The 13,818-nt window shown below is 45.9% G+C and overlaps 1 protein-coding gene across 2 annotated transcripts in view; it reads right to left on the bottom strand.

Moving 5' to 3' along the window:
* Nucleotides 1-7,714, bottom strand: part of GDPD5 (glycerophosphodiester phosphodiesterase domain containing 5) — a 368,574-nt gene extending 360,860 nt beyond the window's left edge. For both annotated transcript variants that reach the window (XM_074980897.1, XM_074981070.1), the window contains exon 1: nucleotides 7,491-7,714. The gene's annotated coding sequence lies outside the window, so the exon portion shown is untranslated. The remainder of the gene's footprint in view (nucleotides 1-7,490) is intronic.
* Between the last annotated feature and the right edge of the window lie 6,104 nt (nucleotides 7,715-13,818).

Here is a 13,818-nt window from a genome sequence, read left to right as displayed (position 1 = left end):
TATTGGAGATTTTGTTCTTTTCATTTTCTGTCCAGTTTCCCGTAGTCCCATAAAGTTGATTTACCATCCCTAGTCCTGGCTCTCAGTGTTCTGTGCTGTTATTTAGCTGTAATTTGTCCCAAATGGCTTCTAAGAGTCAAGTCAGCACAGGAAGTGTCGGTACTACTGCTAGACAATACTGACCTTTTGTGATACTGCACCGGTCAGGTCCCGAGGGTGCCGAACTAGAGATATTTGGCTTCTTCCAAAAAGCGGCCTGTGACCTAATCTTTTAGAGTGCCTCATTGTAGCACTTAGAAATTGGAACACGCAGCAAACCTAACTGTTTCATTTTAAAAGACAAACACTCTAGAAGAGGCCGCTGCACTGAAGACTGTTTTCCTTAGCACTTATACCTGATGCATTTTCACGTGCAATTCAGGAACATAAATAAGAACCAGCTATTTAAAAGCAGCATTACAGAACCCCACTGAACCATGTGTCACGCCTCAGAATACTGATGGAAAAGGTTGTTTACTGTCTGCTTTGATTTCAGGGGGAGGAGAGGGCTGGGAGGGGCCCACATGCAGTGGCACAGCTACAATATTCATAAGCATACCATTCCAGCAGCCCATGCCCACAGTTTAAGGCTTGCAGAGTAAAATAATAGCATTCTTTTCATTTTAAGTCAAACGAGTTTGTTTATAAAATATATTCTCCTACTTTGAAGGTCGCACATTACATCCTACTAACAGCAGAATCTAAAAAAACCCTGACCAGTCCAGAGCCACAGAAAAGCAAATCGTAAACCAACAGTACAAGTGCAGAAGGCAACCGTAGATCAGTATTGAATAGTAACAGAGAGAAAGCCGTGCTAGTCTATATACTATCAAAACAAAAAAGCAGTCAAGTAGCACTTTAAAGACTAACTGAAGAAGTGGGTCTGTCCCACGAAAGCTCACCTAATACATTATTTTGTTAGTCTTTAAAGTGCTCCTTGACTGCTTTTTTTGTTTTGGTAGATCAGTATTATTTCAGTGGAAGTACGCTAGACCCCAACCAAGCCATCCTGGAGAACTCAAAACCCAAGTTGAAGCATCAGGATCTGAAAGTGTAAATAATAAATAGGACTTTCATATGTACACCCTGATTACACAGATTCATTTCCAGACCAGCACTTGCCATACCTAAATAGCTTTCAGTGCGGCTCCACATGCCTGCAGGGGTCTGGTAGCCCAAACCTCATTCCAGGACTAGTGCCTAAATCTGTGATCTGTCACTTTTGGCCCCCCCACAATCAGGGGTCAGGAGGGGAAGGAGAGAGGCAGAGCTGGGGATCTTTCTTCCCTTCCTCATAAGCCACTTTCTACATATGCATTTTTTCATAAACGATGTCCTTATGGACTTGATCCTCCAAAGCTGCCAAGGACCCTCCACTCTCACCAAATTCAATGAAGCAAGGCAAGTGAAACAGTCTCTCTTATTGGACCAACTAGTGTTGGCAAGAAAGACAAGCTCTTGAGGTCTCACCAACTGGTCTAAAGGTACATCTATACTTACCAGAAGACCGACTCATTCAGGGTCTCTCTCCCAGGGTTCAATTTAGTGCGCCTAGTGAGGGTGAGCCAACTCAAACCACCAGCGCTCAACAGTCAACTCTGGCACTCCTCATTCTCGGGAGGAGCAAGAAAGGTCAATGAGAGAGTTTCTCCCACAGACTTCCCTCTCCATGGACGGCCTGACATATCGTTCTTCCATATGTTGATTCCCACTAAGCAACTCTCATAGCTGGAATTGCGCCTCTAAGATTGACTTTCAGGGCTAGTAGAAACCTGCCCTAAAAAGACATCCCACTCACCTTGGCTCTCCACTATCCTGGGACCCACACAACTATGACATTAAGCACAATTGAGCATTCAGCACACAAACTCCATGTGTCCCCCTCCCCCCAGCAAATCAACAGATTGTCTGCAGATTTTTCGCATACAGGAGAGGCAGAGTGGACAAAGAATCACCCTTACATACAGTGTAATTAAATCCTGACAAAACAAAAGCAACCTCTTCAATCCTGTACTGATTAAGCACAGGGCAGTCTGAGACAAACCTAAGTGCGGAAGGGTTTACAACTGTCCCCCATCCCTCAAGGCAATTAAAGAGAAGCGTAGTTTGAATAGCCTCAGAAAAGCACATTTGTCTTGAAAGTCTTTCTTGATGGGAATATTATAAAACTATTTTAAACTACATATGAAAAAGATAAGGTGGCTTGTGTTTTACAGTATCCAGCAATAATAGGACATTAGTACACAAAAATCACAAGGCAGCTGTTCAGAATGGGGGGGACAAAGACAACTAAGGGAAAGTGGCTTAAAAAAAAGAACACAACAAAAAACAGACACTGTATGAAGATGGCTTTGGGTTTTATTAAACAAGTGTTCTCCAGCCACTGTTTAACAGTCTCCTTTTACTACCAACTGCCATTTAGAATTACCTTACAGAGCCTCCCCCACTGCCCCCCACATACACCTTTACGAGTAACACCCCTATAACGTGCTGAGAACCGTCAGTGTGTACTCGACACCGCACAAAAAAATAGACCAAGATGGCCAGCAAGGGAGTGTATTTGGAGCAAAGGACTGAGCCGCATTTGCTACGTTCTATTTCTTCTTGTCTCTAGTTCACCATGTAACCTTGAGGAGGTCCATGAATTTCAGTTCTGTCATTTACTTCATCTGTAAAAATTGAGATTCTCTCTTAGGCTTGATGTTTGTTCCTAAGAGGCTTTCAACCCCTTAGATAAAAGGAACAGAGTATTAGCATTTTAAATGAACGAGCTGGTTGGTGTAGCAATGCCCTCTTCTGACTGGAATTAAAAGATATTGACTTTGCGCATAGTCCCTATACTGTTCATCTCTGCTGAGTTTTTGCCCTTACCCCTCTGCTTTTGAAGCAGGAGATTCAGAGTTCTCCCCCTTCTGATGTCAAGTGATTTAGTGTGGCTGTGGCATGCAAAATTGTGACTAAGTGACCACAGATCTGTTACATCATTATCAACTGAGGGATTGTTCCGGCCTGCTAGCATTAGTTTTAAAGCTACAGTGTGTTCTTAACAAAAAAGCAGTCCTGTAGCACTTTAAAGATTAACAAAATAATTCATTAGGTAATGAGCTTTTGTGGGGCAGACCGACTTCTTCAGACCTGGAGATAGTGCTGTACTGGAAATAGTGTGTACATACTTAACCAAGGAAGAATTGGTTTGGAAAAAGAATGTCCACCAAGAGTTACGTGGAGATTGTAAATCAAGACAGGGAATGGAAGATCCACAAACGGTTTTAGAGCTGAAGAATCAAATATAATATCACAGCAGAGCCTCTTGAAGGAGAAATATGAGCTGTGTCTGACAAGCCTCTAATAAATCTTCTCAGTTAATCGCACTAGCGTCTGAATAATGAGTTACAAAAAAAGGTCTAGTTATTAAAACCCTTTTGGCAGGGATAATGGTTTCTCTAGCTACATTTAGCATCCAATTGAATTCCAATCCACACCTTCGCACAGATGCATTTAGCTGGACAGCCACTGTTGGAGAGACGGGATCTTTGAGGACAGGGGTGGGGAAAGGAAGCTGAGATTTGCAAATCCATCTAGGGGATTTAATCACACAGTTCCCGTTGAATTGATGGGAGCTGTGTGATCAACTCCCCAAGTGCCTGCTTTGAAAAATATCTCAGTTGCAATGTCTAACAGTAACTAAAAAGAACAAGGTCTTTCCACAAACATGCAAACAAGCTGGATACCATGAGGGTCTCGTGCTAAATGCCAGCCCACTCCCCACTTTAAAACTGTCAAGAATTTAAACCATTGCAGTCAGACAAAGCACAATGTACCCCAGGTGATTCTAGTTTAATATTAAAGCAAAAAAACTCTCTGCACCTCCCTCCCAGGCCTTCTTTCAGTCAAATAAAGAAGGATGAAGGAAACAAGGTCTTAATTTCCTCAGCTGTTGTATCTGCTCCACAAGTGGCCACACTTCCAACAGCAATGGGCCCCCCCTTGACAAAACAAGATACTAATGGGAGCCTTACTTTACTCAATATTGTCCTGGAAGTTAAGAGAATGATGAGATAACTGAATCCACACAATAGTCCAAGTTAGGAAAATAAAACTAGGGCAGTGTGAACACACAGTTATTTATAGAGTATGGTAAATATGCATGACACTTTATAGAACGCAAAAGAAACAATCCTTGGCCCACAAAGTAGATGCAAGATGCCCCATTGAATCATAGTCTTCCTGGTCCAAGAAAGAATTTTACTTATAAATTACAAGCTTTGCCATTAGTTTCAAAGAGCTAGAGGCTGAAATCTACTGATGGACACCAATGAAAGGTGCTGGCCCAGAACTGATTTAATCTGTGCTTCTGCAGTAAACAGCAGTAGACAAATCCTGGGTATTTTGCTTTACACACAAAGAATCTTTTCTTTTAAAGATGTGCTTTGCACAGCTTGAAGGACACCCGCTCTAAATTAGCGATCTTAAAACTGATCTGATATGCACATTTAGGAAGTGGCTTTTGAGTTATAAAGAGGCTTTTTCACAGTTGAATTACTACTGTTTCATTACCAGTTTGAAGCAAAGACTTCAAGGCTTGACAGTGCAAGTGAAAAATGTGATAAAAATAGCAACCTCTTCCTAAGCTGTGCAACAACCACTATGAAAGTGGGCAATAAGTAGATGACATGTTAATGGATTGTGTTATTTATGAATGGTTGACCAATATACCCAACAATTCATATTGAAGGCAGAGATAACTCAATATACACCAAATCTGCCAATGATTATACATTCTAGATGCTAATTCGTAAGCCCTCTACAAGCCAGTAATTGAGGTAGTGATGATCCTAAAGCAAGGTCCTAAAGCAAAGTGGTTATCACAAAGCAAGGTAGAACCATTCCATTCATTCTGATTAAGACATAAAGTACATCTACACTACCCAGGAGCTAGACCTAGTCAGGGTTGATCTTGAGGGGTTTGATTTTGCATGCCTAGTGGAGACGCACGACATCGAATGATCAGGGGTTGACCCCTGTACTCCTCAATCTCATAAAGATTAAGAAAGGCTGAAGAGATGTTGACAGGAGAAACTCTCCTGTCAACCTCCCTTAGTGAGGACAACCATATATGTTGATCATAGATAAGTTGATTCCAGCTATGTAATTGCTGTAGCTGGAATTGCACATCTATGACCAGTTTTAAGGTCTAGGGTAGACCTAGCCATAGCCTTTAATCTTATCCCAAACAGGTCATTAAGGCCAGGTCTACATTAGATCTTAAAGTTGATTGTATACATGTAATTCCAGCTATGGCAACTGCGTAGCTTGAATCAACTTATCTACGATCGACTTACCTGGCCGTCCTCACTCAGGGAGGTTGACGGGAGAGGTTCTCCTGTAGACTTCCCTTACTCCTCCCCATGAGAATGAAGAGTAAAGGGGTTCATCATCGACCCTTGATCGTTCAGTTTCACCCGTCTCCACTAAGTGCGTAAAATCAAACCCCAGGAGATCAACCTGGTCAGGGTCAATCTCCTGGGTAGCAAAGATGTACCCTGAAAAAAAAAAAACAGTCCTATTTGAAGGGTTCAGGGGGTTTTGTTTGTTTGTTCGTTTATTTGTTTGTTTTTGGATACATTTTCTAGAGTGTGACCACTGAATAAGAGGCATTGTTTTAAACATGTAAATGCATGGTGGAACCTTCTAACATAGATAACTATTCTGTGAGCTCCCATTTGTGTAGTTATCAAATCAAAAGCTGGTAGGAACAGAATCAGAACTAATCTTTAAAGTTTCACACCCAGCATCTGACTATCCAACAGTATGTGACTCCCCAGCATTCCAGATAACAGCCATATTTCCTTTCCTCCCCTTCCTCACCAGAAGAAACACACCAGCAGACAGGATAATATACAAGTGATTACAAACCAAGTTATTTGTTCTGGGATTCTCTGTCTCCTAAAGATAGTTCAAGTTGCAATATCTGAAGAGGACAGATTCTCAGGACTGAGGAATCCTGCTTTGTTGTGGTCCGACACATGAAACTCTGCCGTTTTAATGCAGAAATTGCTTAAGACCAACCGTTTTCAATGCCTGGAAGTTGTTCATTGAGAAGAGCTTGGGGATTGCAGAGGAAAGGGGATAGCGTGGAGAGGGGGATGTAAATAAAACAAATTTTCTCCAAGCGTGAATCAGTCATACCCAAGCCCCTTCATTCATTCTTATTTCATTCCCTTTCAGAATTTGTTTGTTTTTTTGGGGGGTTTTTTGCTGCTTTTTTGCAAAGCATACAAAAGGCCAGGAATACTCCAGCACATTTCCTCCCTAGCAGTATAAACAAAGAATAAAGGGGATTTCCTCAAAACAAAGCTAAGTCCCTGAAAAGTGCTACCAGGCGAGGACATGCTGTCAGATGTATTAAGACACTAGGGGAGGTTTCTAATTGTCTGCATTGACCCAGGGTGTTTCTCCTGACTAAGCTAATGAGGCTGCATTAATCTACCTCAGGCTCCTGGATTTTGCTGGCTCAGGATTTCAAGATGAGAGATAACCCCATATCCTGAAAAATCCCACACAATGCTCCGGAGGGGGCCAGGGCAGAGCAGACACTGTCATTCTGACAACAGTTCTGATGTGAACACAAACATGCCCGACACACAAAAACAAAGCCAGCGGAAATGTTGTAATCACAATCACCTGCCTCCCGTACCCCACTGATTCATAACCCCAGAGTGGGTGCCCTCTAATCAGGTTTGCCTCTGGCACCCAGCCCCACCAGGATTTACATTTCAGCAGCTCTCCCACACCAGTCAAGATGCAGCGAGATGCCCCTCTGGGCCAGCACCTCCCCAGCATCCCACTTGGACCAGAGGAACAGCCACAAACTTTGGCATGACCGAGCAAGGTAGAAAGGCCACTGGCAGTGCCAGGCCAGAGTTCCACCTTCCACTGCCAGCTGATTAGGGCAGTGAAAGCCACACAAATGCCTCTGTGGGAGGGCGACTACCAGCCCCCAGGACTTCTCTGCTAAGCCAGATGCCAACTGAGAGGTGTGGAGCCCACGTGGCTGACCCCTGATTAAGGGGAGATGCACACAACCCCCCCACTCTGCAGGGGTGAGCGTCCATCCAGGTGAGACCCCCTCCAGAATCACCTCCCAAAGGGGACCCCTGGACCCACCTGCCCCAAGCAGAGGTGATGGGTGAGGTAGATCCAGGGGGTCACATGTGTCCCCCGCAACTGTCAGTTGTCTGTGCCCCCAAGCCAGCCCCCCAGAGAGCCGCTGGGGCGGGAGGAGGAGGAGGGAGACACACCGGTGGGTCTCCACCCGCCCTCTTGGGGTGCCAAGGGAGAGGGGGTCACGCCCAGCTGCACCTCCTGCTGCCCTCCCCCCGGCCCCTCGCCGCCCCCCGATCCGGCACAGGGACCACGGGACCCCACCGCCCCCGGGCAGCGGCGCGTACCTGGGGAACAGCCACCAGCTCCGGGCCCCACCCCCGGCAACTTCCAGCGGCCGGTCCCCTGCGCCCAGCCGCGCGGCGAGAAGTCTCCGGGGCTGCCCCGGGCCGGGCAAAGCGGGGCGCTGCGATCGGCGCCTCTCCCGGGCTCGGCTCGCTCAGCGCCTCCGCGCCCAGCGCAGCCGCCCCGCCGGCAATGTCATCCCTCGGCCAGCGGCAGCGGAGTGAGCCGGGAGCGCGGCGGGGACACAACCGAGCCAGCCAGCTCCGCCCCGGCTGAACGAGACAGGCGGGAGGCGGAGCTACCGGCTACACCCCGCCCCGGAGGTACTGCTGGCAATACCACCCCCCCAACACACACACACACACCGCCCGAGCTGGGACCCGGGCAGGAGCGGGTTACACCCTGGGAGATCCCCCCATCCACCCGAGTTGGGACCCAGGCAGGAGCGGGTTACACCCTGGGATCCGCCCCCCATCCACCCGAGCTGGGACCCAGGCAGGAGCGGGTTACACCCTGGGATCCGCCCCCCATCCACCCGAGCTGGGACCCAGGCAGGAGCGGGTTACACCCTGGGAGATCCCCTCCACCCACCCGAGCTGGGACCCAGGCAGGAGCGGGTTACACCCTGGGAGATCCCCCCCAGCCACCCGAGCTGGGACCCAGGCAGAAACGGGTTACACCCTGGGATATGCCCCCTTGTCTGAGCTGGGACCCAGGCAGAAACGGGATACAGCCCTGGCATACGCTCTCCCCGCCCCACCCCGCCCAAACTGGGGCCCACGGAGGAAAGGGTTATTATGTGGGATTACACCCTGGGATACTCCTCTCCCACAAGAGCTGGGACCCTGGCAGGAAAGAGTTACATCCTAACATACCCACACCCCGAGCTGGGACCCAGGCAGGAAAGGTTTACAGCTTGGATTACCATCTGCATCCCAAACTGGGAATACAGGCAAGAAGGGGTTACATCCTTGGATACCCCCACCCTGAGCTGGGATCCAGGCAGGAAAGGTTTACAGCCTGGATTGTCACCCCCACTCCTCTAAACTGGGACTCAGGAAAGATCTACACACCTGGATATACCCTCTCCAAAGCTGGGACCCGAGTAGGAAAGAGTTACACCCTGAGATCACCACCACCACCATCCCTCACTCCAGCTGGGAACCCAGGCAGGAAAGGGTTACAGCCTGGGATATTGACTCAAATAATAAGCCGTCCTGTAGCAGCTTAAAAACTAACACATTTATTTCTTAGGTAATGAGCGCTGGTGGGTAAGACCCACTTCTTCAGATTGGGAGCAGACAACTAGAATCCCCCAGGATTTATACAGGAGGAGGTGGGAGGAGCAAAAAAGGTGGGTGGGGTCAACTGTCACTAATAGAACCAGCAGAAGGGGCAAGTTAAGTTAAATGGGATGGGCACCATTCTGGGAATATCAAATGGGGGGAAATTGACCTTGTAATGCAGAAGATAATTGAGATCCATGTTCAGGCCTGCATCAAATTTGCAAATGAATTACAATTCAGATGTTTCCCTCCATAATCTTGTGGTAAAATTCTTTTGTAGAAGAATGGCTACTTTTAAATCCTTTATTGAATGTCCAGGGAGGTTAAAGTGTTCCCCTATATAGGTTTAAGTGTATTCCAATTCCTGATTTATGTCCAATCATCCTTTAGCACAGAGACTGTCCGGTTTGTCCAGGGTACATGGCAGAGGGACATTGCTGGCCCTTGCTGGCATATATCACATGGGTGGATATGCAGGTATATAAGCCCTTAATGGTGCAGCTGTTGTGGTTAGGTCCAGTGATGGCATCTGTAGCATAGATTATGTGGACAGAGCTGGCAACAGGTTTGTTGCAGGGATAAGTCCCTGGGTTAGTGTTTATGTGGTCTGGTGCGTGGCTGCTGGTGAGAATTTTCTTGAGGTTGGGTGGCTGTCTATGGGACAGGACAGGCCTTATAGGTTGTAGATTAACAACAATGCATTGGAGGGGTTGAAGCTGAGGGCCACAGGTGATGACAAGCGGTGTTCTGTTTTTTTCCTTGTTGGGCCTATTATGAAGTAGCTGAATTCTGGGTACTCATGTGGTTCTGTCAATCTTTTACTTCCCCATTGGATAATTAGTTTTATGAATACTTGATAAAGATCTTGAGTTTTTTTTGTCTCACTTGGTGCGATTGGAGCAGATACAGTTGTATTTTAGGGCGTGGCTGTAGACAATGAATCATGTGATTTGTCTTGGATGGAAGCTAAGGTATGTAGGAAAGAATAGCAGTTAGTGGGTTTCCAGTATAAAGTGGTGTTAAGGTGACCTTGATTGATTTGTACTGTAGTATGCAGGAAATGGATCTCTTGTGTGGAATAATCAAGGCTGAGATTTATGGTGGGGTGCAAATTTAAGGGCTCTCCTTAACATGGGTCCATCTGATGAAGATTGCATGGACATAGCATAAGTAGAGGAGAAGTTCTATGGGACGGGAGCTGAGGAAATGTTGTTCTAGGTCAGCTATAGAAATGCTGGCATATTGTGGGCCCATGCAGGTGTCCATAGTAGTGCCTCTGATCTAGAGATATAAATTGTCCCCAAATCAAAAATAGTTATGGGTGCGGGAAAAGCCACCAGATGTGTCATGGCATCATCAGGGATGGTGTTTCTGACAGCTTGTAGCCCATCCTTATGTGGAATATTGGCATAGAGAGCTTCTACATCCCTGGTGACAAGGATGTTGGTTTCAGGAAGATTACAGATGTAATCTTGTGTATTTTCCTCAGGAAGTCAGTGATGTCTGGGAGATAGCTAGGAGTGCTGGTAGCATAGAGTTTGAGGAGGGAGTCAACATAGCAGGATAGTCCAGTTGTAAGGTTGCCAATATCTGAAATGATAGAATATCAGGAATTTCCCAGTTTATGGATGTTGGATAGCAGATAGAATACTCCTGGTTAAGGCTCAGTGGGATATCTGTGTGGATTTGGTCCTGAGTTGAAGCAGGACGTTTCTGGAGCACAGTATATAGTTTCTTCTGGTATTTCTTAGTCTGAAAGAGGCCTGTAGAATATGGTATTGGTGAGTTGCCTGGCCACCTCCTGTTCGTAGTCTGACTGATTCATGATGACTACAGCACCTGCTTTGTTGGCTTTTCTGATTAGAACGTCTGAGTTGTTTTAGAGGCTGTGCATATGTGTCATGTGGGCTACGTCTACACAAGCCCCAAACTTTGAAATGGCCACACAAATGGCCATTTCGAAGTTTACTAATGAAGTGCTCAAATGCATATTCAGCACTTCATTAGCATGCAGGCGGCCGCGACACTTCAAAGCTGATGGGAATAAGCACCATGAGCTGATGGGAATAAGGGGACTTTGAAGTAGGCGGGGTCCTTTCAAAGAGGAGCCCTGTCTGGACGAGACGCGCGGCAGCAAGCCGCGTCAATTTCGAAGTGCCGCAGCCGCCCGCATGCTAATGAAGCGCTGAATATGCATTTCAGCGCTTCATTAGTAAACTTCAAAATGGCCATTTGTGTGGCCATTTCAAAGTTTGGGGCTTGTGTAGACTCGGCCGTGGTGTGGTATGTTCCCAATGTCGGCTTGTGCACACTTGCAGAAGCATTCAATGTAGAAGTCCAGACTGTCATTATATCCATCAGGGGAAGTCCACATAGAATCCTTCTTCCTGTGGTATTAGGATGTATTACTCACACAGCTGGGGACCTTGGTAATGGTGGGCGATAGCCTGGGTTAAACACCAAACCCCAGGAGGGAACCTGGGCAGGAAAGAGTTACAACCTGGGATGCACCCCATCCCTGTTGAACCCTGGAGGAGAAGGGTTAAGACCTGTGTGTAAGGCAAAACTAGCTCAAAACAGACTAAAAGTGCAGGTAGTTAATCTGTAACCACGACATATTCTGACCCCATGACCCTCCTTCCCCCACCTTGATTAATCTGTTAGGCTCACTTGGTGCACCTTGTCTTAAATTTGACCCAGATATTGCAAACATTTAAGAACATATGTAACTACTCATGGAGCAGCTCCATAGACTTCAGTGGAAGGAGTCAGATGAGTAAAGTTACCCGTAAGGTTTTTGAATTTGGGGGGCCTTGGCTTGTAAGGAGATTGGGACAGCGACTGTCTCTTGAAGGCCGTGTCTACACGTGCCCCAAACTTCGAAATGGCCACGCAAATGGCCATTTTGAAGTTTACTAATGAAGTTTACAAAATGAAGCATTTTGAAGTTTACTAATGAAGGACTTCGAAGTAGCCGGAGTCCTTTTGAAAAGGAGCCCTGTCTGGACGAGACGTACGGCGGCAAGCCACGTCAATTTCGAAGTGCCACGGCAGCCCGCATTCTAATGAAGCGCTGAATATGCATTTCAGCGCTCCATTAGTAAACTTCGAAATGGCCATTTGCGTGGCTATTTCGAAGTTTGGGGCACATGTAGACGTAGCCGAAATGTGTTTGCATAGGTTTCTGATTCATCTGATCAAGTGGGTTTTACTCATGAGAGCTTATGCTCTAATAAATCCGTTAGTCTCCAAGGTACTGCAGGAGTCCTTGTTTTTACAGATACAGACTCACACAGCTACCCCTCTGATAGTCCAGTACTAGTTCATGATCAGAGCCAAAGCAAAGTTTAGGGCCTTGTGTACACTTACAGGCACTGTCCATCTACTTCAGCTTGTCGTTTTGGTGGAATAATGATGTCAATGAGAGTGCACTCGGAGATTGATTTATTGTGTCTACAGTAGACACAATAAATCGACAGCCAGTGGATCAATCACTGCCACGTGGGTCCCCTGCATAGGAGAGACAGGCCTCAAAAAGACAAAAAACTTAACTTCACAGAAATAGGAAAAGCAAACTGATTACAAGACAGCCATTGTCACACTTTTCAAAAATAGCACAAAGACTATTCAAGAAGCATCATCCTACTTAGATAAATGCCTCTGTGCAACTTTCTCTACTTCCAGGAGAAAATTGAAGTGGACAAAGCAAAACTTAAAGGAGGATAAAACAGCCAACAGCATAATAAAGGAGAAAAGACACAGAGGTAAAAATGCAAGCAAAAAAGAAATAAGATTGTAGATAGAAGAGATAACGCTGACTATAATAAAAGTTGCATAACGTGTTTCATAATACCAATTCCCCATCTCAAGCATTCAGAAATCATGAGTCAAGCTCCAAAAAGGATTATCTTTTAAAAAAAACAAACTATATTGGGTTTTTTACAGCTCATTATTTTTATTTCTTTTCTGGTTTTCAAACCTTTAGAGTACACTGGGGTTACATTTTCAAACTTTTCTCTGAAGCCAAGAGGAGTGGCAAATTAGAGGCTGTGTCTACACTAGCCTCCTTCTTTGAAGGGAGCATGGTAATCAGCCCGAATGGGGAATAACAGTGAGGAGCTGTGATGAATATGCAGGACCTCGTTAGGCTAATCCCTGCTGTGACAACTTCGAAGTTGGAAATTTCCAAGCGCCAGCCTGCTGTGTAGCTGCAGGAACTTTGAAGTACCTGTGCAACTTACTTTTTCGGAGTGAGGGCACTTCAAAGCTGCGTAGGTGCTTCAAAATGCCCGCAGCTACTCAGCATGCTGGTGTTTTGAAGTCTGCAACTTCAAAGTTGCTGTGGTGAGAATTAGCCTAATGAGGTGCTGCATATTCATTGTTATTCCCCGCTTGGGCTGATTACCATGCCCGCTTCAAAGAAGGCGGCTAGTGTAGACCCAGCCAGAGTGGTTTGTTCATTTTGTTTTTCTTTTAAATAAAACTTAAAGCTTCTGACTCATCAGACTATTACGTAGTCCTGCTTTGAGTCCAGGGTACTGGACAAGACGATCTATTAAATTCTCTTCCAGCCCTACACATCTATGATTCTCCTCAAATCACATGGATCCAAAAATAAATTAGAAAAATACTTTTAAGCATTTTTTTGGGAAGCCCTAGTTATCTCCAGGCTTTGGAGCAGAAACTTTCTTGGGGCCTTGTTTGAGATTCTGGAATGAACTCCCCTGTGATCTACGGACCATCACCCACCAAGTGCAAGGTTCATTTCTTTGCAAACACCAAACGCCACCCTATCCAAATACAACACTCCATTATGCACACTCCTTCGCTGTGGAGATGATGACAGCAATGTGACTGGTGCAAGTCATATTTCATAATTTGTTACTAGAAAAATACTCCAGTAGAGGTTGAATCTCTCTAATCCAGAACTCTCATCCAGCAGCATCTGTGATCCAGCATGATTTTAGTTTGCTCGACGACCGCTTATTGTGGATGGGGCCAAGTTTCCCGTGGTCCCACAGAATTTATTTACAGCCACCAGTAC

This window comes from Carettochelys insculpta, chromosome 1, assembly GCF_033958435.1.
Source record: "Carettochelys insculpta isolate YL-2023 chromosome 1, ASM3395843v1, whole genome shotgun sequence".
In the NCBI taxonomy this organism is placed as follows: domain Eukaryota; kingdom Metazoa; phylum Chordata; order Testudines; family Carettochelyidae; genus Carettochelys; species Carettochelys insculpta.
Note: the sequence above shows the minus strand (reverse complement) of the source record. Positions and strands in the feature narration are given on the sequence as shown.